The 25135-nt window shown below is 45.4% G+C and overlaps 1 protein-coding gene across 3 annotated transcripts in view; it reads left to right on the top strand.

The window, feature by feature from the left end:
- LGALS8 (galectin 8) overlaps positions 1-25135 on the top strand; it is a 426674-nt gene that overhangs the window by 71644 nt on the left and 329895 nt on the right. For 2 of the 3 annotated variants that reach the window (XM_078648607.1, XM_078648604.1), the window contains exon 1: positions 14123-14302. The exons of the other annotated variant lie outside the window; for it this stretch is intronic. The gene's annotated coding sequence lies outside the window, so the exon portion shown is untranslated. Of the gene's footprint in view, positions 1-14122; positions 14303-25135 lie in introns of those variants that run through there. 3 annotated transcript variants of the gene reach the window in all.

The raw sequence follows: 25135 nt of genomic DNA, 5'->3' as shown, positions 1-25135 counted from the left end.
GGGGAGAGAACGAAAGTGATAAGTCACTTGTAGCCACTGGAACTGGAGAAATTTCTTGTGGGAAGGATGGATAGGAATAGTAAGGTAAAGCAAGTCTATTCTGACCATCCAGTCGTGTAAGCAGAGAGAGTCCCTGAGATGAATGATGGTCTCCATTTTGAAGTGACGATAAACCACGAATTCTTTGAACCACTTGAGATTTATGATAGGACGCATTTTCTTGTTCTTTTTTCGAACCAGAAAGATAGAACCCGAAGGGTCTAGAGGGGCGGCTTGAATAGCTTGCTTTCGAAGAAGGGACTGCACTTCGATTGAAACAAGATTGGACATGCCGGTTGAAAAAACGAAAGGAGGGAAAACCGTTTGGAAAGGTCAGAATGGAGAACCCTATAAGATAACCTTGGATGGAGTTTAGAACCCATAGATCCGCAGTTAGAGTTTGCCATTTTGGAAGAAAAAGACTTAAACGACCCCGACAGGGGGAGGCTCAGGAAGACTCACCTTGTTGGTTATTATTGCGGAAGTTCTTTTGTCCATGGCCTCAGAAACCACGACCTTGTTGCGAGTAGAACTGGGGTTTGAACTCTTGGTAGTTGCGAGGTTGAATTGAAAGATCCTCTGGAGCCTTGGTTATGGTATGGACGGCCAGTAAAGCGACCCCTGCCTCTACCGGCCCGTCCAAAGATTGTTGCACCTTATCGATGGAAGCAAAAGTAGAGAGCAAACCTACCTAAATCCTTTACTAACGAGTCACCAAACAAAAGACCATCGGCCTTAATACCTGGATCAAGGGTATCCAGGTTAACCAACTTGGGATCCAGCTTGATAAATAGGCCTTTACGGCGTTCATGTATGATGTTATGTTATGTTATGTTACAATTCTTGTAAAGAGCGCTTACACCCAACGGTTTCATGGCGCTATGAGCAAGAGAGGACGGACAGTCGGAAGTCGAGGCAGCAGAGAGAAGGAGTTTTTTTAGTCGTAAGCTTTACAGAACAAGAAAGTTTTCAGGAGGGACCTAAAATGGCCATAAGAAGTGGTGAGTCTGAGCTCCAGAGGGAGTGCATTCCAGCGCGATGGGGGTGAGAAACAAAAATCTAAGGCCACCATGCTTTTTGCGCTTAAACGTGGGAGTCGTGAGGAGGGCGAGATGAGAGGAGCGAAGGTTGCGCGATGGGAGGTAGTGGTGAAGGAGAGAAGAGATAAAAACCGGGCCAAGGTCGGCCAGGGCTTTAGAGGTGATGCAGATTAATTTAAATTCACAGCGATTGGCCACCGGGAGCCAGTGAAGGGTTTTAAGCAGGGGACGAACATGGTGGTGTCTGGGCTGATGGAAGATTAATCTCGCAGCCTGGTTCTGTACCAGCTGCAGACGGTTCAGCTGGTATGCAGTAATTCCGACATAGAGGGAGTTAGCGTAGTTGATCCTGGAGATTACAAGTGCCAGAAGGGCCAGGGTAAGGGCCTCTGTAGTGAGGAAGCAAGATATATATTTTGCGGATCTTTTGAAGATGGAAAAAACTAGAAGAGATCACAGCATTAATGTGGGGCTTCACCGAGAGGTCCTTACAAATGATAACTACCAGACTCTTAGCAGAGTCGGCAGGGCGAGGAGGAGAGCCAAGACAGGAAGGCCAGAAGTTGGAATTCCAAGGATTGGAAGCGTCCCCGATCAAGACCAACTTGGTCTTGTCGGAGTTGAGCTTTAGATGATTTTCTCCCATCCAATCACTGATAAGGCACAAGGTGGACTGAAAGTTGTGAATGGATTGATCAGAGGAATCAATGTCAAAAACCAACTGAATGTCATCCGCATAATTAAATGCGGTGACATTGCTACCGCGTAAAGAACGAATAAGGGGAGTGAGGTACAAATTAAAAAGGTGGGGAGAAAGGGAAGAACCCTGAGGGACACCACATGTCAACTTAACTTTCTCCGCTGAAAAGTGGGAGAGGCAAACTGCCTGGTGCCGATTGCTTAAAAAGCGAACCCACTCAAGGGCTGGCCCCTGGATGCACTTTGCCACTGGATTCAAGCAAGCCGGGCTGAAGACGGCTGGAATGCCAGAAACCGGTCCTCGGAAGCTTGTTTCCGGTCCAGGGAAGGCATAGCTTGGCAGTTCGGGCTGGACTGTTCCCATGAGGCACAGGGTCAGACTGATTTGCATATAGCCATGTCTGAACTGGGGTGGCAGAGTGGGCTAAAGAACGGTGATGGATCTAACCCAGATCTTTTGACTGGGTGTGAGTGTTTGATTGGTTCAATTGCTCCGTCCATCACCACCCCCTTTTGTACCGCTTTGGCCGCCATAAGTGTGGCAGGGTATGCTCAGACGTGAGTCCCTTGCTCACTTTGCCACTGGATTCAAGCAAGCCGGCTGAAGACGGCTGGAATGCCAGAAACCGGTCCTCGGAAGCTTGTTTCTGGTCCAGGGAAGGCATGGCTTGGCAGTTCGGGCTGGACTGTTCCCATGAGGCACAAGGTCAGACTGATTTGCATATATCCATGTCTGAACTGGGGTGGTAGAGTGGGCTAAAGAACGGTGATGGATCAAACCCAGATCTTTTGACTGGGTGTGAGTGTTTGATTGGTTCAATTGCTCCGTCCATCACCACCCCCTTTTGTACCGGCCCCTGGATGCCGGCATCTCTGACACGGCCGACCAGAATATCGTGGTCAACCATGTCAAAAGCAGCCGACAAATCCAAGAGCACCAAGGCCTGGCTGATCTTAAGGTCCGCCCCTCTCCGCAGCTCCTCCATCACTGAGAGTATAACTGACTCAGTCGAATGGGCAGGTCTAAAACCAGCCTATTGGGAATCAAGGAACTGAGTATGTTCGATGAAGGAGCTCAAAAAGTTACTGACATGGGCCTCCAGAACTTTACTAAGGAAAGGAAGGAGGGAGATAAGACGAAAGTTGCTCATCAGAGACGGATCGGCATTAGGCTTCTTTAGGAGTGGTACCACTTCGGCGGTCTTAAAGGAGTCGGGGACCAAACCGAGTCGGAGGGAATTGTTGAGAAGTGTCAGGGGCGGTTTTGCACAGGCAGTAAAGGCCTCTCGCAGGACATGGGGGGGGGGGGCAGCAATCTGTGGGGGAAACCGAGGCCACCATTTTTAATAGAACAAAAAATTCCTCCTCCGAGATCGGGGGTATCTGTACAACTAAATGGAGACTCGGAGTGGCGGGGGTAGTGGCGGGGATCAGTGTAGATAATGGCATACGGCGAGAAATACTATTTTTAATTTTAACAATTGTATCCACGAAAAAGGAGTAGTAGCCTTTAAGTAGGACCATAAATGCAAATTTTTTCTCTGGATCATAGTCTCGCCTCCAGCGACGCTCAGCCTGCCTAAGCGTAAGATTTTTTCCTTTTAGTTCTTCTGAAAACCATCTTTGCGCATCATGGGGACGTTTTAATTTGAAACGTTTAAGTGGTGCCACGATATCACTAGCTGATTCAAGCCAGTGTCACAGGTTCAAGGCCTGGGTGTCTGGGGGTTCACACTCAGCAGGCGTGGAAGCGCTGAGCCGGGTGCAAAATTCACTAATATCAACCCTATTCCAGTTCCTGGCCAAAAGATTTCCCTCAAGGGTTAGGTTAATGTGGGGGGCTGTGACAAGGGAAAATGAAATAATAAAGTGATCAGACCATGGACAGGGAAGAATAAGAGGTTGGGAGATGTCCAAATTAGAGGTCCAAACCTGGTCTAGGATATGGCCTTTGACATGCGTTGCTGATTGAATGTGTTGAGAGCAATTCATGCCGGCTAAAAGGTCAGTAAAGACAGACAAGCAGATGCTCTCTCTAGCATCAGAGGGCCAGTAATTAAAATCGCCTATGATCAGAATTTTAGAGTTATTAATCACCAGCTGGGAAAGCATGTCACCAAACAGTGACGGGAAACTGGGCATAGGCTGAGGGGGCCGGTATACAAGAACGCAAATGAGCGGAGACACAGAGGATTCAAGTCTAAGGATAAGGCAGTCCACCAAGGGGATACTGGCAGCATCTAGTCATGAGAACCTGATAGGGTGTTTGATGATAGCTGCGACCCCACCACCTGGCTTACCCGAAGCCCTGTTGGCCTGGAGAATGTAATAGCCCGGGGGGACTGCCACCAAAATATCAGGGGATGACTCCTCGTTAAGCCAGGTTTCTGTTACTAACAGTATGTCAGGTTTCTCTGCGTCCAAGAGTTGGAAGATCTCTAACTGGTGTTTAACCAGAGAGCGGGTGTTCAGGTAACTAACCATGAGGGTGGAGTTAACAGCTTTTTTGACAGGGGGTGGGGGAGCGGTCCGGGGGACATACATGGGGGAAGGTGGCAGTGCCGCGGCCAGCGGGGAAACAAATTCATGAAAGTCTATTCGGGGACAGAGTTTTCCCAGGGAGTCTAGACGGGTTAGCGTGGTGGGACTGGGGAGCCAGTGGTCATGAAGACGAATCAAAGCTGGGGCTGGGTAAGAAATGCAATTGGCAGAGTTTCCTGCCCCTAGCCCCGGCGCAGACGGGCTTCCTTTTGGCTTCCCTTCGGCGCGCCCGCTGCGCTTGTCTGCTGCGCGTCCTGCCGGCCATTGCAATTTGTAACTTAGCCCCTCCCCCAGCTAGACCGCAGCGAGCGGCCCCACCGGGATCCGGGTCCTCACCCAAGATGGCGCCTGCCCTCCACAGCAATCAGCACGTCAGCCACGGTGCAACGGGGCAGGGAGGCACATCTTGGAGCGATTGCAGGTATTAAATCACCCACGATGTTGTCCCAGAGCCAGTCAGGCAAATAGTACAAGGCAGTTACAAAATTTTAAATAGTTCAGAAACGATGGTTATTTCAATTTAAAAATGCATCAGAGAAGTAAAGTGGCAAAAAACGAGTGGTAGAAGAGCTCCACACCTCTAACAGGCTCGCAGTCTGCCCCCAAATGCTCGATCGGGACCTCGTAAGTGCTGCCACCAACCTACGAGTACTGCAGAGCATCCCGCACCTCTGGTCAATTTGTAACTTAGCCCCTCCTCCAGCTTGACCGCAGCGAGCAGCCCCACCGGGATCCGGGTCCTCGCCCAAGATGGCGCCTGCCCTCCACAGCAATCGGCACGTCAGCCGCGGTGGAACAGGGCAGGGAGGCCCACCCTGGAGCGATTGCAGGTATTAAATCACCCACGATGTTGTCCCAGAGCCAGTCAGGCAAATAGTACAAGTCAGTTACAAAATTTAAAATAGTTCAGAAACAATGGTTATTTCAATTTAAAAATGCATCAGAGAGGTAAAGTGGTAAAAAACGAGTGGCAGAAGAGCTCCACACCTCTAACAGGCTCGCAGTCTGCCCCCAAATGCTCGAGCGGGACCTCGTAAGTGCTGCTACCAACCTACGAGTACCGCATTGGCATGACCAAGGAGACAAAAGACTCTTTGGACCCATAATGAAACATCCTGAGGGTCCAAGTCTGAACCTTCCAAACAAGCAGATTCTGCCATATCGAAAATATGAGCCAAAGGCCCCACAATATCCAATAATTTGTCTTGAGAAGTAGACCAAGCCTTATCCAGCCCCTTACGAGGATCCTTTCCAAACTTTGAGAAGAAAGTTAATAAGGGATGATCAATAGTTAGAGTGGACAAGATATTGGAAGGCAGGGAAGGTTTGGGACATTCTGACTTAAGCCTGGACCTGGTGGATTTGTCCAAAAGCAGACGAAGTCTAGCTGAGATATAATCACCTACATGTGAAGCAGGGAACCTTTCCGTGGAAATAGGATGGCGAATAGAAGAAGGGTCAAACATGGGAGAACCCTCGGAATCCAGAATAGGTTAAAAGGAAAAAGAATCAGTTCTTAATTTTTTAGCAGGAGGGGAAGAAGGATCATTGGCATCGAAAACATCAAAAGCATCATCTGCGTCCCCAAGATCGTCATCAGTGTCCAAAATTTGAGAAATGACCAATTTATTTGGTACCTCTGGATTTTTCAATTTGGATTTACATTTACCAGCATTCTTAATATTAAACCCCTCCTTAGCAGGAGACCTGGGAGGCACAACGTCCTCAACCTTGCGTGAGGAAACCTCACTGAGCACTCGTGACTTCACAGTCGCAGAAACATCCAAGGTATTGCTGGAAGGTACCAACTTTCTGTTTCTATTATCCCCTGCAGAACAGGCCAGAGCTTTGGACATTAAAGATAACATAGAGTTTTCCATATCCTTAGAAAGTCTCTTCATAGAGGCTTCAACAGCATTTTCCACAGAGGAATTGATAAACATTTCTAAGTCATTTTTAAATGCCTCCCCTTCTTCATTTTGCAATCAGACCCTGGAGAGCTGTCAATCTCCATAGCAAAATTACAGGCATAGTAAATGAGGAAAGAAGGATTAACTGGCCGGCTGAGAGAGAGCCTGGGACCGCCCCTGGGCTTGAGTAGGAAACTGAGAGGCTTGGTCAGGCAGGGAAACCACTCCTTGGAGACCGGACTCTACCGGAGTGCAGACAAGGAAACGAGGCTCAGAACCAAGGAGGCACAGCAGGCTAAAGGCTCAGCGTGGAGAAAGCCGAAAGACCATTGTGGAAGGAAACGGTAAGAAAATGGCTGAGTCGCAATGCGCTACAGTGTTAACAAGCACGCAAGTGGCGGGTACAGAACAGGTGCGGGCGGCTGCGGGAGAGCGCCGAAAGCGACCGGAAAGGACTAGCCCCGAGAAACTAGCAAACCAACACCAAAACGGTACAATATTAATAAAACCAAGTGAATAGTAGCAATATAAGTAAAGAGAATAAGAGAATGTACTTATCTTGACTGCGAGCAGCAAGAAAAGAGAGGGCTGTTCGCAGTCAGGGCAAGCATTATACTCGGGTCTGCCTGTTCATTGGTTGTTAGTGTTGGATTCCACATTCCCCCATTGGCCTTTTGATCTCTTGGCCTCCTGGGAACTGTAGTTTTTTGTTGTTTATTTTGGCTGCTATTGAATAAAGCAAGATTAGAAAAGCATAATAGGAGTCTCCGGTTTTGTCATAAAATTAAAAATAAAAGTTCACAGCAGGAAACATTGGTACTGGAAGCCAGATTCTATCATCGACCTCAGCGTAATAAACTATTATTCTGGATAAGTCTCTTAATTCTCCCATAAAACTGCAAAACAAAGAGGGTTGATGAGAAGCCTGTGGTTTAGAGGGGGAATTTGTTGCTGACTGCAGTTGAAGGTCAGTTTGGCGAGTGGGGTAGGGCCGCCCTTTTCGTCATTTTTAAATCTGTTATTTTAAAATCCTTCTTCACTTGTTTTTTGAAAAATTAACACACCACAGTTTCCTAAACTATACTTAGCACATACCTGAGAGACAGCCTTATCTTTCTTCAGAGGTGAAAGAGGGCACAGTCGTGGACACTTTGGTGGCAAGAGTGGCCTTTCTATAGGATGAGTTGTAGTCCCACTTGGTTGATGCTTTTCCTGGGCCTCCTTTAATTACTGTCCACGATGGTTAACTCGTGAAATGATTGTAATACCCCATCCTGTGCATTCATTTTCCACTGTAAAGTGTGTATCATAAATATTTTTTTTTACCCTGTGTTATAACTTCCCTTCTTCATTTGCGGACTTCTTCATTGGTGCAGCATTTACCTGACTGTGCATTTACCTGACAGCGCCATCTTTCTTGCATGGCATGCCCTCACTTTTTGCTGAATTGCTGATGTGCTTAGACTGAGTGTGCCCTGGGCTCCTGCCAATCAGGTGCCCAGACCTATGTTCCTTCCCTAAAACTGTGCTGAACTAAAACCCAATTGGCATCTCTGGCCACATGTCAGCCCCTGGTAAATGGTACCCTAGGTACCCAGGGCATTGGGACCAGAGAAGACCCCTAAGGGCTGCAGCACTTATTGTGCCACCCTTAGGGGGCCTGCACCCTGACACTCACACACTGCCTTTGCAGGCTGAGTATCCTGGTGCAGAACCAAACAAAGAGTCAACATGGCACACATCCCTGTGTGCAATGCCCACAAACACACTGCCCTGGCGTACATCAGTCACCCCTCTAGCTGGAGGCACTATGCCAGTGGTGAGGGCACAGGTACATGAGCCCTGTGCTCCTACAGTACCCAGGGCCATTCCTGGGCACTGTAAGTGCAGTGGTGCCATTAAGAGTATATGGTGCTGGGAGGTTGTCATTACGAACTCCACAGCACCATGATGGCTACACTGAAGTCTGGGAAGTTTGATATTAAACTTATCAGGACATTAAACCCACACTGATGCCAGTGTGGGATTTATTGTAAAATGCACTACAGAGGGCATCTTAGAGATGCCCCCTGAAACCTAACCTACAATCCACGTCTGGTCTGATAGGCTGCCTAGGCTGCCACACAGCAGACATGCTGCTGGACCCCTGGGTAGAGAGCCCTCCGCTCTCCTGGGCCAGCAACAATGCACATCCTGGGCGAGGTGCTAGGTCTCCTTCCCCAGGATGGGCAGGGGAAGCTTCAAAGGCATGCCGCCGTTGTGAGCTTCTCCAGACAACTTGCTGTACTCAGCAACTGGCCCCCACCGGTTCTGACCCCCACTCTGGTGGGAAGACAGGCGGGAAACCCTAAGTGAGGAAAGGGGGTGTGCCAGCCTCTGCCAACCCCACCCCTCAGGTGGGGGAGACGAGGTGAAGCACAACTCCGGGTTCCGGCCATCTTCAGGATGGGGAGCCCTGCCCAATCAGAGATAGGCTCCTGCCCCCCTCCCACAGGAGAGGAGCAGGATAGGGGATGTACTCACTCCAGGACAGGGATCTATTGGTCCCTGCCTTTACCCTACCTGTAACGCCCTTAAATGTAGTATTTAGGGGCACCCTGAACCTTCCTTCTTCAGATCCCGATTCGAAAACAAGAAGAAGATCAAGAAGAAGACCTGTCGTGCAGCTGCTAAAGAGAGGACGACAGCAACTGACTTGGCCCCAGCACTACAGGCCTGTTGATCCTTGAACCTGCTCCTGCTAAATCCCGGCGTCTCCTACGGACAGAAACCTTAAAAACCCCGGAGGACCTGCCTGCCTTGAACCTCTTGAAGACTGGGACTCCCATGAACAATGGTTCTGCTCAAACAGCAATACCCCTGGTGCCAGCCAGGAACCGATAATCCAGCACACTCTGAATCCACCGAGCCCGGCCCGTGCCTGAGTGGACAAAGACCGTGAGGACGTCCCCCTGGCGATTGTGACCTAGAATCCAGTGCCCAAGGACCCTCCTCAACGACCCAAACGACGCCTGCAGCCTCAGAGCAAGGGACCCCTCCAACCGCCACCAGCAGAGAGTAAGATTTCCTGACGTCAAACGACACCCCTGCACCCGGCGCTCCACGGCCCCCTGTGCCCAACTTCTGGGTGCCTACCTATCCTCCAACTCCCAAGATCTCCATTGAATAACATTAAGCGCCCGACGGCTCAAAAGCACCCTGCACCCAGCCGCCCGAGTGCCCCTGACAGTGCAACCTTTGTCCTAACCTACTCCCCCATTTGCCCTGAGCAAGTGACCAGGAGCCCAGCTCCCACAGCCGTGTGGCCTGCTTGCCAGCCGCCACCAACCTAAGACCCCCTGCCTATCATTGGATAACATTGGGCCTAACTACCTCTGCAACAGGGTGCCCCTGTGCCGCTGAGGGTGTATAAACTGTACCTACCTGACCCTGGGAGACCCTGAGTCTGTGCCCAGAACCTTAACTCTGCCAGTCGAGTACTTACCCAAAAGCCGATAACTCACATTTCTTCCATAGGATATCATTGACTGTTTTCACTTGAAAATTCTTCTAAGTGTGGAGTTTTGAAACTTTTAAATATTCAGGTAAAATCAGCCGAACAATGAATTCCGATTTACTCACCTGTTTCAGGCGAGAAACCAGTGCTGCACCCTTTTGTATCGCACCTTTAAGCCCAGCACTGACCCTGAAAAGTAATTTTAACCGTACTTACCAGTAACTTGAATTTCCTTCCATAGGAATCCATTGTATGATTTTCACCAGAAAAGTTTCTAAGTGTCGATTTACAAAAACTACAAATAATCCTTAAAAATTGCCTGTATGACTTAAACGCATTCTTTCAATTGTTTACAGGAGATGCACCGGGGCTGGATCCAGGATCCAACCCTGAGTTTGAAAATGTAACGATAACACTAAGTACCTGCTAAGTGAATTTCCTCCCATAGGATAACATTGGTGATTCTAGGGGAAAAAGTTTCTGTGTCAACTTTTAAAATACAATAATATTCCTTAAAAATCACTACTGTAACCAAAACGCTTTTACTTAACTGTTTACAGTAGATGTCCCAGAACTGAATCTTGGATCCAGTCCTGTGGTTAGAAAAGTACTCCATAAAGTAACTAATTGCATTTATCTCGAAATTCCCATTGAGCTCAATGTTGCATTGTGTTTGAAATTGTGTTGCCTATTGCAACAACTGTAACTATTGTAATCAAAAAGTCTATTGCCTATTTGAAAAGTACTTAATTAAAGTAACTCATTCTGAGAACGTATATTTTGATACCTTGTTGGTTTTAAAATAAAACAACTATATATTTTGATACAAAACAATTGGCCTAGATTTCAATTCTTGAGTGTGTGAGACCATTTGCTGACTGAGTGTGTACAACAAATGCTTTACACTGTCCTCTGATATTGCCTTACTGCTCGACCAAGCTACCACTTTAGAGAGTAAGGTTATATCTAACTTTAGCCTCTGCCAAACCTCTGGGGACTGTGGACTCTATACACACTTTACCTTACTTTGGCTCAGTATATATAGAGCCACTTTCTTACAGTGGTCTCCAGTGTTTCATTACTCCCTAACTCCATGAGGACCTCTAGGGCTCTGCATCCAATAGTGTATTTGGTCAGTCTTTTTAGGCCTCTTAACTTGCTGCCACCTTACTGATAAAGTAGAGAAACGAGAAACCTTGTTGAGGGGGGTAGTTTGGAAAACGTTTACACCTTTTTATTTTCTAGAAAAAAGGCTGCCAGCGGCGCCCATGCATGAGGGCAAAATGACCAGAAGAGGACTACAGTTCAGTATTGTCACTACTGGATGCCCCTTCCTCTTGCTTGCACTACTCCTGATGATCCCTCACATCTCTGTCATCTCCGCAGTCACCCCACATGTACCTTTGCTGACCTGTCACATATCTAACCTTAACTTTTGGTTTCTAACCTTTACCTCGTCAGCTGTCACCACTTCTTCCACTCCTAATTTCAATTCTCACCTCTGCCTTCCTTCCTGCCTCTGTGTTTTTAAACATGCCCGCCCTCACCACATGCCTGCCCTCACTCGACTTGCCACACCACACATTTGTAACTTGGCTACATCTACCATCACCTTTACCCTTCACCTGTTACTGTCGTCATCTCTGGCTGATTCTCTCCTGTCATTTATTTACTCTCACCCATCCTCCCTATACCCTCACCAATGTTGCCTGCCTGTCCTTACCCATGTCACCTTTTTACCTTCACCACTGCCAACTATTCGGTGGAGTTCTCCCTGTCGCTAAGCCCTCCTGTCAGTGGAATCCTGAACAGCTTTCGATACTTCACACATCACCATCTTGACCTAACTCACCACATTTATCAATCTCAAACCCTGCCATTCTACTTCCGGACCTAGTACTTACCTCTTCCTCCTGTTCTTTCTCCATGTTAACCATTGACGAGTGCTATCTTTTCTGTCTAATAGCCATACTCTGCAATATACCTAACAATAGAGTTCATTCACCACTTCCTGCACAAACTACCTATCTCTCTGCGTCTTATTTTTTATCTATTCTGTGCAGCTCTTACCACTATATATTCACTATACCACATAATTCTGCTAATTCCGCTAAACAAATACACTCCACCCCAACTCACATAATTCCACCCCACACCACATACATTCACTACACTCCAAACCAAAACACATGGGTAAAAGACATTGTCATTTACAACGTCAATAGCTCCAACTCCCCCAAATGCACAACCTATTGCATAACAAATGCTTGTATCATTTATCACTGAACACTTTCACTCCCCTGTAGGGACCAATTCAGGTGACAGTTATGGCATTGTTTCACTCTAAGGTACACAGATTTTATAAACGGGTCTGGTAACAACACAAGCAAGGAAAAATGACAATAATTAGTTCCAGGCATTTCTATGGAGAGGAGAACAAAAGAAAATTGTACTTATTTTTTGCTCGACTCTTTAACAATTGTGGATCTGCTCTTGGAGAGTACCTTGGACATAATAAATTGGTTTCTGAATTTTTTTGAGTGATGATGTCTCAGATACGTGACAATCTGTCAGCTGTAAATTTTAGTCATTGCTGGTATCAATTGGCATACAGCGGGTTGGAACCATTACTGTTCTAGCCAATAAATGGTAGTGTTATGTAATGCCAGACTGCTGAAGGTAGTAATCAGTGCCATCAATACATGGTGACCCCTTCTGAATCATAAATGGGACATTTAGGACCGTGTTGTGCTCTTCGGGCAGTCACTGTGATAGGTCAGTGAACATATATTAAGTTGTAGGATCGTTTATGCGTTCAAAATTGTTCCAGGTTGAATGTGCCAGCCAAAACTGTGATATGTATTAGTTGTTGGCTTATATGTACCGGGAATGTGTCTATTACTAAAGACTGTAAAAAGAAATCTTCCAGAGAGTCTTTGAATTAGCATTCTCGAGGTGCGACAACAATTTTGGCACAAACTTTGTTGCAGGGATGGAGAGTAGGAAACTGATTTTAAGTTGCTGAAGTATTTGAACTAAGGTTTATTGGATGTATTGAACTGAACATTCTACCACACATTCTATACAGCTTAACTTCAGTAGCCATACCTATTCCAGTCTCATGCTGAACAAGGATTGGCAAAGCCAATGGGTCTGGCATTGATTGCCAGTATTTTGGCTTTTTTCAATGTTTCTCAATATTAGTCCTGCAGTTATCAATAACTCTCTGATGTTCTCACACTGCTCTTCCCCGGGGAAAAGGGCAAAGAGCAGAGGTGAGGCGAGCCGCTACGCGTTTTTTTTCTTTTTCCTCCGCCCTTTACCTAATCTTCCTGCATTATATTTCCACCAATTACTGCACAATATATCGGCTTTCTCAATAAACAAATAACACTTTTATGGAGTTTCAGTAACTTATATTGCACAAGTGATTACCAAACTAAAACTTAACAAAAAATGATTATTAATCACACAGGCGTAACCTATTGCATTTACCAATGCTTGTTTCCATTTGCAGCACTGCTGATCGCACTTCTCGTTAGTGTCAAACGCCTCAAAACTGTCCAGCCCGCCTACACTGCTACCGCAACTTTTACCTCTACTTTAAGCTAAACCTCAGCCCTCACAGATACCTATACGGATCATGATGTAAACACATAGCTCCGCAAAAGCATCCTGCCAGCTGGGCAGTTAAGGAAATCAAGTCCACTTCTTCCCTCGAGCATCCTCAAAATCTCTTTGCCAGCACTCAAACTTCTACGAACCAAGGGACCTTCTCTAGACCTCCCACTACCAAACTCTCAAAACCCTGGTATGGTACCCCCATGAGCGCACCAGAGACCATTTCTGGCCCCTCTAAACCCCTGAGACATCCTCCCAGCTACACCACTAACCACTCTTCAGCTCTACAATATGCAGCGACTCGCCAGCCACGCTTTTATATAGCGGTTGCACATCACGCCTTGCCTATCCGGTCCAGTGCTGCTCTCTGTCATCCCGCACATATCCAGGAAGTCGAAATTGACGTGCGCGTCACGTGATAACTGCGTCGCATATGGGTTTGTTCTTCTAATGGCCATCTTGAATAGCAGCTGTTAAGGGTGCAATACGTGAGTCCAAAATGTGCGTTTGTTTAATAAACGTTAAGGTTAATGACTGACTTGCACAACCACAAAATAAACGTATAAAGGTTGTCAATTTTAATGCTGAGAAGTGGCTAGGAACAAGGTTGGGAAAAAAAAGTTTTAAAATAACAAGGATACATTTATTTTCATAGATGTGAGATTACATTGTGCTGTTCAAATGTCTGCCACTGTTAGTGAATGGCAGCCTGCTAGGGATGGACGGGTCGAGCCCCGCAGGCTGTTCCCTCTCTGTCCGTCGCACGCTTTACTTCTGGACATCAGCTGATTACAGGGAAACGAAAGCAGTGATGCCAGGTGCTCTGGTGTGACTAGTGCGTAGGGCAGGATTCCCCGCACTCTAAACTGTCGGCGCTCATTCTCCGCCTTACAGACGCTGTCAGTCTGGACTCTGCCCGTCGCCGACCCCCGCCTCCGGTGTACTGGTACTGAGTGGTAAGTGGGTTCGTTAAAGCGTCGCCTTGCGAGGAGAGGGGACCTCAAATTATGGAAATACTGTGAGAGTGCGCTGTTCCCACTTTGTCCTATTTGTATTTCTTTCTTTTTTTAATGCATTTTTATATAGCGCGGACTTTACCCAAAGCTGTCAGAGCGCCTTACAATAGAATTAAGTACATTACATAAGGAGATTGACATAGTTACACGTTGCAAATACCATTGGGTTAGTTGAGAAAGTAAAAGAAAATAAGAGTTGGCATTCACATAAATAAAATAAAAAAACACGAAAACACACATTAGGTTAGAACAGGTATAGAATACATGCCATATACCCCTTCGGGAGTGGTAGTGGGAGACGTCTGTTAGCCAGGAACACCTACGTTATCCCAAGGGATCAGTTTCACAATCATTCTCAACGACCAGAGAGGCCATCCCATATGAATGAATTTAAAATGTATATCGCGCTCGAATGCCCGGGGGCGTCTAGGCGCTACAGCTGAGGAAAAATACCAAAGGTGAGAAATCGGTGCATAAAAAGCCAAGTTTTTATCGCCTTTCTAAACGAAAGAAGAGTTGTACTGTTCTTTATGGATAAAGGCAGTGTGTTCCACAATTTGACAGTGTATATCATACATCTTTCGTGTAGACTTCTGACAGCTTGATTTTTAGGGTTTTGCAGTTTGTTTTTTATAGCGTGAACTCGACCCGAAGGCATTGGAGCGCTTGGCATGAGCACCAGTTGCTCAGAATCACAGGCTATTGAGCCGACACCGAGACTCTAACCTGGTTCCCCAGTTCCAAAGTCTGCCCATCTGGGACCGCATGTCCTCTGATACATTGGTGAATGTAACAAGCATTGGCAAATCCAGTAGGTCTCACCTATACACAGTGCATTCAATGGAAATGTACAAGTGCAGGTACTCACTCTTCTCTGTACCGATTTCCTCCTGAGAAGTGCTGGTATATGTTATATTTGACTTGTATCTTTCCTTTCCCTGGTTGTGACTTTCCTGCTGCTCAGCTAGTGTGAGTGATAGAATGCCTGCTGACCTCATGGAATGTTTGAGTGCCTCGCCTGGCAGGCTGAGAAGCAGGGAGGCTGCTCCTTGTGGGGCGTTGCTATATTCTACTTGATTACCTGAAACTTAACCTGGAACTAAGCTCAAATAAACGTATCCTGTTTTGTATACCTGGCTCAAGGATCTTCTGTTTACTACATTTTTGGCGACGATTTTAAAAGAACTCACGCATTGAGGAAGGAAGACTGTGAATACCATACTGAAGATACTGGAACTAAGGAGCCTACTAAAGCGATTGGAACGTAAGAACTGTAACTTTAAGGAAAAGGAAACGCAACTGAGTAGCAACGCCTTGGTCAGCCCCACCAGTGTCCCTCATCACCTGGACAGCCTGCAGCCTAGGGCGATTGAATTTATAATACCGGTCTACAAACAGTTTATGGTGGAGCTTGCTATCATTCTACTGCGTTTGAAGAGTTTTTCCTGCCCTGCTGTTTTGGTACAGTGTCTCCAGTAACAGGAGTTGTGAAGAGAAGCAACACATTTTTAAAGTTTCACTGCGTGGATATTCTGTTGTGATTTCCTGTTTGTTTTCAGCCTTACATGTTAAGAGAGGCAACTGAATTGGAGGCTGAAGATACTGAATTCTTGACCCTTCAGCACTTTAGTGGTATTAGCAGGAGCGACTTGTGGTGGGAAAACTGCCCCTCTGCTGAGCCTAAACACTTGAGTAACATGCAGAGACTGCTGGCTGTGCATATTTCAGTATCTGTGAGTACTTTGTTTTTGCAGATTTCAATTCCTAATGTAGCTACTACTGCACCATGGCAGTTGAACCGCTGCCATACATTCAAACATGTCAGGAGCTGTGCACAGCGTGCACATACTGAGCACGCACATTCTCACCTGCATACTGTGTTGCCTCCATGTAGTCCTTTGTGACATGTGCTCTCAAGGTGCCTCAAGGAGCCTGGCGCTTGTGGACGTTTTAGGTGCACGCTGAGGCCTTTAGCCATCCGGCGAGGAAGCATGGTTGCATACCGCCATCTTGAGTTTGGAGCTTCACTGCACGTTCACAGTCAACGTTGATTCCTACGTTTAGAGACACCCTTTGTCAACCACGTGGTTAATAAAGTTTCTTGAATTCACAAGGTTCCGATTGGCTACAGTTTATGTTGTCGTGGGACATGAAGGTACAGTTTTTCTGCATCCCTTCACTTACAAATACAGCTACAGGTACGCTTTTGATTACAGACCGTGTCCATGGCTGAACGTGCATCACAATTTTGAGGCAACCACCGGTCGTTATGGAGACTCATGATGCAGTGTAAAAGGAATGTCATTTTTTTTCATCTCCAAGTCTCAGTACATCTTCAATTGCTCTTCACACTCCACGTGAGGTATTCACTGCGCCACTGTGTGATGATGCAACTGCTAAATGGAGATCGCGGTCAAGGATTAATTTTGGTTGATGACTCCGGGTGAGAGATCGCCCCCGGAGTCTAAGACTTTGTATCTGCTGTGAATTGCATGCTTGATATGTCGTGCAATGGCGTGTGTGATTCGTTTCTGAGTGCATGTAGAGTTCTCCACCCTACTATGGGGTTGTTAGTTATTGTATCCTGCGCTTTTCTATACTCAAAATTTTGTGTGCTTTCTAGTACCCTGTCATGGTTACATTGAGGTGGTGGGAGCTAAGTGACCCAGTCCAGTTTTATGGTGAGGTTGTGGGAGCTTATTGCCCCAGTTCTGTTTTCACGGTGGTGTGTTGAGAGGGTGGTGCCTAAGACATGCTGGAAACAAAAATATTAATATAAAGGGTGCAGTCATGGGGTCAAAATGTGCCAAAGTCACAGTTTACAGAAGGGACAGAAAATGGTGGAGAACAAAGAGGCAAATGCAAGATTTATTCAGACGACCAGGACAAGCGCAGCTCAGCGAATGAACAAACCATCGCATAGAATTCTCCTCAAAATACAACATTCCAGGCTAGTGGTGCGAGGACAGTACCAAAGAACATAGAATACAATAATAACATGACTGCCATCCAATAGACACACTGTACTAAGATGACAACACAACAGGATAATAAGGCAAGCCCCCATCCCTCTAATCACTGAGAGACAATTCGGAACGCCAGTGGATACATAGCTAAACCAGTCGCTTAAAAAACAATGAACAACCAGCTTTCCTCTAAATTAAAAGCACTGTAAACTGAGTGGCACGCCGACATATGTTAAATAAGCAAGGCTACTGGAAATTTGAGAGTTCAAGGCAGTTTTCCAAATAATTATGGTGTTGCCACATAATCCAGCATCTTCTATGTTTTTTTCTAACTCAAACTAATTAAAAGGGTCTAAAAATGCTGCTACTGGTGTTAGTGCACAGTGTCGCATTCCAGTTGCTTGTTTAGATATTAACCCTGTTAACCTAATGCTAATGAGGTGAAACATTTGCCCAGGCAGTGTTAACATTGTGAGAAAACCCCCCACAAAGTAGCGAAGTAAAACTGCCCAAAAATTTGCTGCATAAATTTCGCTCTTCTTGCCGCATAATTGTGTCCTCCTCTACCATATAATTCCAGTGACTGTGTATTATTTGCGACCAACTGCAGCAGTTAAAACTAGCTCTACAGAGTAACTCTGTGCTCCACATAGTTGCACGTAGTCAGTTGGCAAAGAACTTCAAAGCCTTGTCCCGGGTAGTAAGGTATGTAAATCCACAACATAATACCAGAACAAAAAGGATCAAGGTGAACGTGCATAATGCGAGGCTGTACATTTATGAGGCAGAGGTTAGATAAGTGGAAACCTGGCACGCCACAATGTCAATTGCTAGATCTATTGGCAGCCCTTCTGGAGGGAAGAAAGGAATGCTCATACCTCGTTCTGACAACTTCCACCAGTGCATCGCCCCTGTTTGGTATTTTCGAGATAAGAAAGCCTGGCTTCTGTATACACTTCACTGGAAATTAGAGTCACAGAAGAAACGCCTGAACATGCGAAAGCACCAAGTCGGACAAAAAAAGGCACGCAAGCTTTACTGCAGACATTGAGCCAAAACTCAAGCAGATGCAGAATGTGCAGGAACAATGGCACGCACTCGGGAGGTGCTGCTCACCTTAAATCACGTACAGCAAAAGGAGTGCTAATCGAATTGGCAAATGGCACTGAGGAAAGAGCGCGTGGGGGGAGGGAGAATCATGTCGCCCAGTGAACGGGGGAAGGCGGTGTGTGTTTTTCTTTTAAATACAGGGCTACCATTTCTGTTGCATATTATTTGGCACCACGTTTGCCTGATACCAGACACACAGAGGGTGGAGTGTTCAGGCAAAGGAAACAGAGGTAGATGTAATTAGTTTGGTCATTCCCTCTGACTAGGGAGGGGGCAGTATGACACTGTCTGCATTCCAAGGGTATGCAACGCTGACTGCACGCCCTCGCGGATACCAGTATAAATACCACATTCTTCATGTTCTGGGCGCTGGACTGAGAATTGCCCACGACAAAAAAGCACACGAGAGAAGTTTTGACATTGGTGCTACGTGAACGCATAACTTGCCACTGATGCTAGAACAGGGACACTGGGTAATTCCGGATCACCATGGGTGCAGGGCTCCAATTCTGAGCGGTAAGAACCGAATGCGGTTTGTGGGAGTTATGGTCCTAGTTCACCTCAGTTCCTTAACTGAACCTATCAGAGAAAAACGATCAGTATGACGTACATCGTAAAACACTTAAGCAAAAGGACCAAAGCAGCAGACCAGGTCATGCACAGCAATTCATTAGTTCCACAATTACTAGTGGTGCAACCACTTCTAACACCCGCTGCCGTAGGGTGCGTAATTTACACGAATATTCAAACAGAAATAGAAGGTGCACTCTAAAAAAAATCAATATCCGAAGTTGCTTTTTTTTGTATGGATTCTTCTTTATTCAAATTTCGTAAAAAACATCAAAGGCACAGCCAACGCGTTTCGTTCCACTCTTTGCCTATTGGAACTTCGTCAGGGCTGTAATAATTATAAACAAATACAAATACATAAATATTCAATTGGCAAGGCCAACACAAGAAAAAAGAATAATATTTTTTTTTTAAAACACAAAACAGCAAAAATTCTTATACAGAAAAGGGAAGAAGAAAGAAATAATAATTATACAAAAAATATTGTACGAACAACAAACCCAAGAAAATGTAAAACACAAAATAATACAACATGTTTAAGAGACAGGAAAGCTAAAATTCATCTCATTTTCAAAACTCGCCATGACATCATTACAGTGTAGATTGAATAAATAACAGACATGATTGTACTGGCTTGATACCTGCAGTGTATCCTGTATATTAGCAACATCTGTCATGGCATTGTATTTTTCAGTGACATAAAAAATAGGAGTATATACCGGGCCAGTGTCTTAATAACCAAGAAATACACCTAACTTCTACTGATTACCTATTGCAAAGCATTTGCAAAGCACGTTTTTTTCTTCATATACGGCATACACAATATATACAAACTATATACAATAGAAGCAACTATCATGGCATTATACCTTTCCACTGATATTAAATAGGAGTATAGACCGGACAAATGTCCTAGTGACCATGAATAACAACCTCCTCCTAGTGTGTGCCTGTTAAAAACAGTTACAAAATCTATTTTTTGACCTATACAAGACATACACAATATATACAGACTGTATGCAATAACACGAATGAGAACACCATCCTAGTTCACTTAGCACTAACTTGAAAAATTAATGGATACATAGAAAAATACTGTCCTTAAAGGGCGGTTTTAAGAAGACAGGGAGATAGAATATTCTGTCCTACAGACTGGAATGCCACCGTTGTAGGCAGTACGTTGCCTTTATTGAGTCCCCCTAGGCCAAAATGTAATTAAAAAATTCCCTGGTTGGGACACCCCCCGCCCAACATATATGAGAGGTGGGAGAGGATTGACATTAATCTACCCACAATCACTGGAAACTCAAAAAATTATACCAAGACAGTCAAATGTGCTTACCAATAGAAAATATGCTCGCGATATCAAAGGCAGTACCCTTCAGACTGCCACATGGATCCACGATTTGCACTGTATGGGCCGTGGGTGTATTCTAAAAAGACGGAGACGAAATTATATAATAAGTAAAACGCAGAGAAGTTGCCCCCTTTGGGATTTTGGGAAGGGAATGAGATACAGAAGGATAACGATAGAAACATGACCCGAGGCATCTCGCGTCGATTTTGTCATCATGTGTAAGTGGCCATCTTTTTAGCTCACTATATAGCAAACCCCGGTCACTGATACGGGTCTAAGGTAAGTTAGATAAAAATATTTTGACTATTTTAGATATTAAAGGGCTCCACGGTCCTGAACAGAAAGTTGTGTAACGACTGCGCATTGCTGATGTTCCTGCTCAGAGTTTATATATACCTCATATATCAGGATAAGGTTAAGGTCCCGTAGCTCCTGGGAAAGTCTTGGTCCAGTGCAGGTAATATGAGGAACCTATAAAAATTGCAGACATATCAGAACAATATTTGGTAATGCCATCGAACCCCATTGGTTTTAAGGAAAGCCCCATTTATTTTAAAAAAGGGAAGGAAAAACCAAAGAGAACCAGATTTACAATAATGATTGTTACTGATTCAGAAGAGCCCGCCATTGATGGTTTACATGGTGAAAAAATAAAATAAGAAAGCTCACCATTTAAAATACTTTAGCGTTGGGAACAAGGAAATAATATTAAAAACATCATGCCCTAAATATATCTAGAAAGGTAGGGGAATTTAATCAACAACAAGTAAAGTATAACTGTACCCGGTTCCAAAAGGGGTCAGCCTCCGTTCGTTTCGAAGTTGATTACGCTGTCCCAATATAGTATCCCCAACCAAAGTGCTTTGAAATGGTTTGTATGTAACCAATATGTAGCGCACCGAGCCTAAAACGACAAGTATAACCCCCATTAACTATTAAAAGCAACGTAGTCGAACTGTGAGAACCAATAAAGTGCAACCGTACCCGTTTTCCACCAGGTGGCCGCTCGTATTTATGTTTCCAGCGTCAAAAGTCCCCAGACTCAAAGCAACAGCCGATTGCTTCATATATCAATTCAAAGCTTCTTAGTGTAACAGACCGAACCTAGGGTAACCGACACGGAAACGCCGATTCCCAAAAGCGTAACCAGAGACAACAAACACTAAATGCTTCGATAATACGAGTGCTTTTGCGCTGTTACTCCAAAACACCCAAAACCATTCGGAAAAGAAACAACGGATACAACTGGATTGTGGAAGGAGATCGCTTCAGTGGGCTGGTACACATTCCAACGGTTGAAGGAAATAAGAAGTGATCTGGTCAGTCCTAAGAAATCGGATCCTTCAAAGCGCATTATAGTATTTGTTTATGCCTAAAATGGGGAGGCGCAAGGCCTCCGGGTCAACTACAGAATCAATACCATCAGAACTGGAGATACAGTCCCTGAAGGAGAGGACGACCCTGCCTGTGTTACGGACGACACAGATGGACGGTCGACCCCCTCGTTCCTCTTGACAAGAGGCTCAGTTCCTCTTGACAAGAGGCTCAATCAGGAATTATTTTCAGTCTACTAGTGTGCCTTGGATCTGCCTTCGGTCAAGGGTGTACCGGCTCCGGAGTGGACAGCTTAGACCCCTCCTTACCCGTGAGGTCTAACTCACTTAGCATCAGTTCCCATTCACCAAGTCCACATGCATGTCCGAAGATGTTAGACGAATTTTCAAAAGGTGACAAGTCAAGTGACCAGCAAGCAGAGTAGAACAATTGATCCCTGTTATAGTTGCCAACAGATCCTACATCGAGGGCAACAAGGATAAAATTGATCATGGACTCTCCTTATTGGCTCTGCCCCTGGTTTTTAATTCAGGCGAGAACATACTTAGTTCCCAACTAGTTGAACCGATCTGTAACAAAATCTTAGTAGTCGTAGTAAGTGCTGCAAAGCAAGGACTTTATCAGGAATTATCAAGGCTCACCTTCCCCTATAAAGTTGAATGCGCCATTAGGAGGCAACCTCTCGGCAAATACAGCCATAAACTCTCCCTCTTTTATTCCAACAAAGGGGAGAAACGGCCATGCCACGGATCATGAGCAAGGAAACCTTTCATATCACTTTTTAGCTGCCCTGGAAGCACAAATAGAGGACACGCTAAATAAAACGCTGATGATTGGATGCAGGGCTTACAACTATTCCCCCGTTTCAGAATTGGTTTCTGAAAAGATTTCTACTTTGGGGGATGTGAGTGCCTTGCAGGATGTAATTGCAGGGGCACTTCTTTGGTAGTTGGGGAAAATGGAACTCCAGATAGACCTTCTTCAGTCACTTGCAACTTACCTAGTAGAAACAGATAATTAATTAACACAATTGGACATGAAGCTAAGAGCTCTAGATTTGTAAAAACCTTGTTTATGTTCCCCCATTATAGACCAGTTCAGTGCACTCCAGGAAATAATGAGAACACTGGTGAAGGGTATTAAGAATTCAAAGGTGGATTTAATTTACCAGGATACAAGTTTATTGCCAGAGGAGCTGGCAAGGGCCATGATGGAGAGTCAGGGGGATGTATCACTATGTTCCCAATCTACCACAATGGGAGCAGAGTTGGAGATAGTCGGTGCTACTCAATCAGATCAGTCGGAGCAAGTAAGCTATGAGACGCCAAGGGATCCAAGAAAGACAGCTGAACTAGCACAGGGGAATCAAATCGGCAGTACCACAGAGAATATAGTAGGGACTTGTCTTTCAAGGAGAGCAAAAAAGCTATAAAAGCAACTTTAAAAACAACGCTTAATAAAAGAAGGAAGCCTTAAACCACCGTCAAAGATCCCTACTAAATTATTCCCAATATTCGAGCAGAGAAAGAGGGCTTAGGACCAGCGTTTCTTATCAAAAGCCTTGGATCTACCGAATGGACTAGGTTGCACTGGATCAAACAAACAGGTGGACTAGGTCACCAACTTGTTTTCGGGGAAGGTAGGTTCCAATGTGGGTTGCACAGGTAAAAACTATGGGCAACAGCAAGAGGTTGTCCGGACTATAAAGGACGTTTGTCACCAGTAGTTTTGGGGGCGCCGCAAACCTATGCTCCAAGGCCAGAGGAGGATTACAGCCCAGTACTTATAATGGAAGACCATACTACAGGCGTACAATGGGCGGATCCATTTAAATTGGACAAACAGGGCCGTATGGTAGGTCCAGATTCCTGGACCCCCCCAGAGGAGAATACCATCAACAGACCCCATAAGGCATCCGGGGATAGTACAATGCAGGGGGTTGGGATGCAGGAGGATGGGACCTCAAGTGGAATTCAAGGCTCTTGTCACCGTAAACAAGCCCGGACTATGGGGCCAAGAGTCAATTGGATCATAGCACAGAGAGTAGGGCGGGGACTGAGGGCAGTACATCGATAAAACGAGGGGAGGCAAGACCTGTTTACTTGGGCAAGACAGGGGGGATGACCATTGATCCGCTGGAACTGGTTTTTATTCCCAGGTTTGGCCCAAGGGGCCCTCAGGATACGCTAAACCTGGGGAACTTGCTGAAACTTTGTTTCTACGTTCCAGCCCTGAACCATATCACCTCAGATGATTTGTTATGCGTAAAATTTGTCTTGGATGGGATGATTGGCACAGAGGAAGCCTCACTGCATGGAGGAGTGGATCTCTGAGAGATGCAGTGTGGGGTGAAAAAGAAACATTTGCGGATTGGGGGATCGAACTTGTGAAATCTACCACGCCAAAATATCTTTATGTTTTATTAAACCCGCCCACAGGACAGTTAACCCTTAGCGTTCTTATGGGCACATCAGGCGGAAGTAGAAACTGGGATCCAGAGTAATCCACAAGATCAAGATCACTAAAGGTCGTTTGCTCGCATAACCTGAAAGAGGTGAGAGCCAGCCCAAAAGAATACCCCGGGCAGGAGGCAGTGCGAAGGGCAAAAGGTAGACACAGCTCTCTGGGTGCTCAGTCCTGATGAGAGCACTTGTCGACTAAATTGGAAACCGCAGTTGAAGGCGCTAACTAATCCTCTATCCCTAAAACAGTTGACAAGGATGTCAAACCCTGAATTAACTATAATCTCATGGAATGTAGCAGGGCTCAAAAAATTAATGGGAAGCGAGCAAAGGTGCCAGTATTTGGGTACGGGTGACATCTTATGTCTTCAAGAAACTTGGGCTCTGTCCCCTATCACTCTATCAGGCTTCTATGAGATTTTTGCTGCTTCCTCGCGGCTGAGCCACTTTGGTCGTCCATCAGGGGGTCTGTCAATTTTCATCAAGCATACTGCTAACCTGTCTGTGACGGCTCTTGACATTAACTGTACAGCAGCCAAGTGATATGCATTCGTGGTTTGGAAACAAACAACAAACAAATGGTTATGATAGTGGTTAATTGCTATTTGAATGCTCCCAGGAAGGCAAGGACAATCTTGGTAAAGCAGTTTCTTGAATGCCTCAAAGACCGCTTTTTTAATATCCTAATTGTGAATGTATTAGTACTGGAGATTTTAACATTAGGGGGTTGGGGGAGAAGTCTAATGGTGGTTTTAAGGAAATTAATGACTTTGGAATTAATGGTTTTATGGATAACCGCAAGTTAGTATCTGCTCAGGCAGAATGTAAGATGAGAAATAAGCCAAAATGTATCAACTATCGATTACACCTTTTTATCTACAAGCTTGGCTGCATGTTTAAATCACTTCAACATTATAATTAGAGCAGAAAGTGACCAAAATCAATCAATCAAAATACTTTATTCAGCATAAAT

Source organism: Lissotriton helveticus, chromosome 6 (genome assembly GCF_964261635.1).
Source record: "Lissotriton helveticus chromosome 6, aLisHel1.1, whole genome shotgun sequence".
Classification (NCBI taxonomy): domain Eukaryota; kingdom Metazoa; phylum Chordata; class Amphibia; order Caudata; family Salamandridae; genus Lissotriton; species Lissotriton helveticus.
This window is presented reverse-complemented; position numbering and strand designations above follow the sequence as displayed.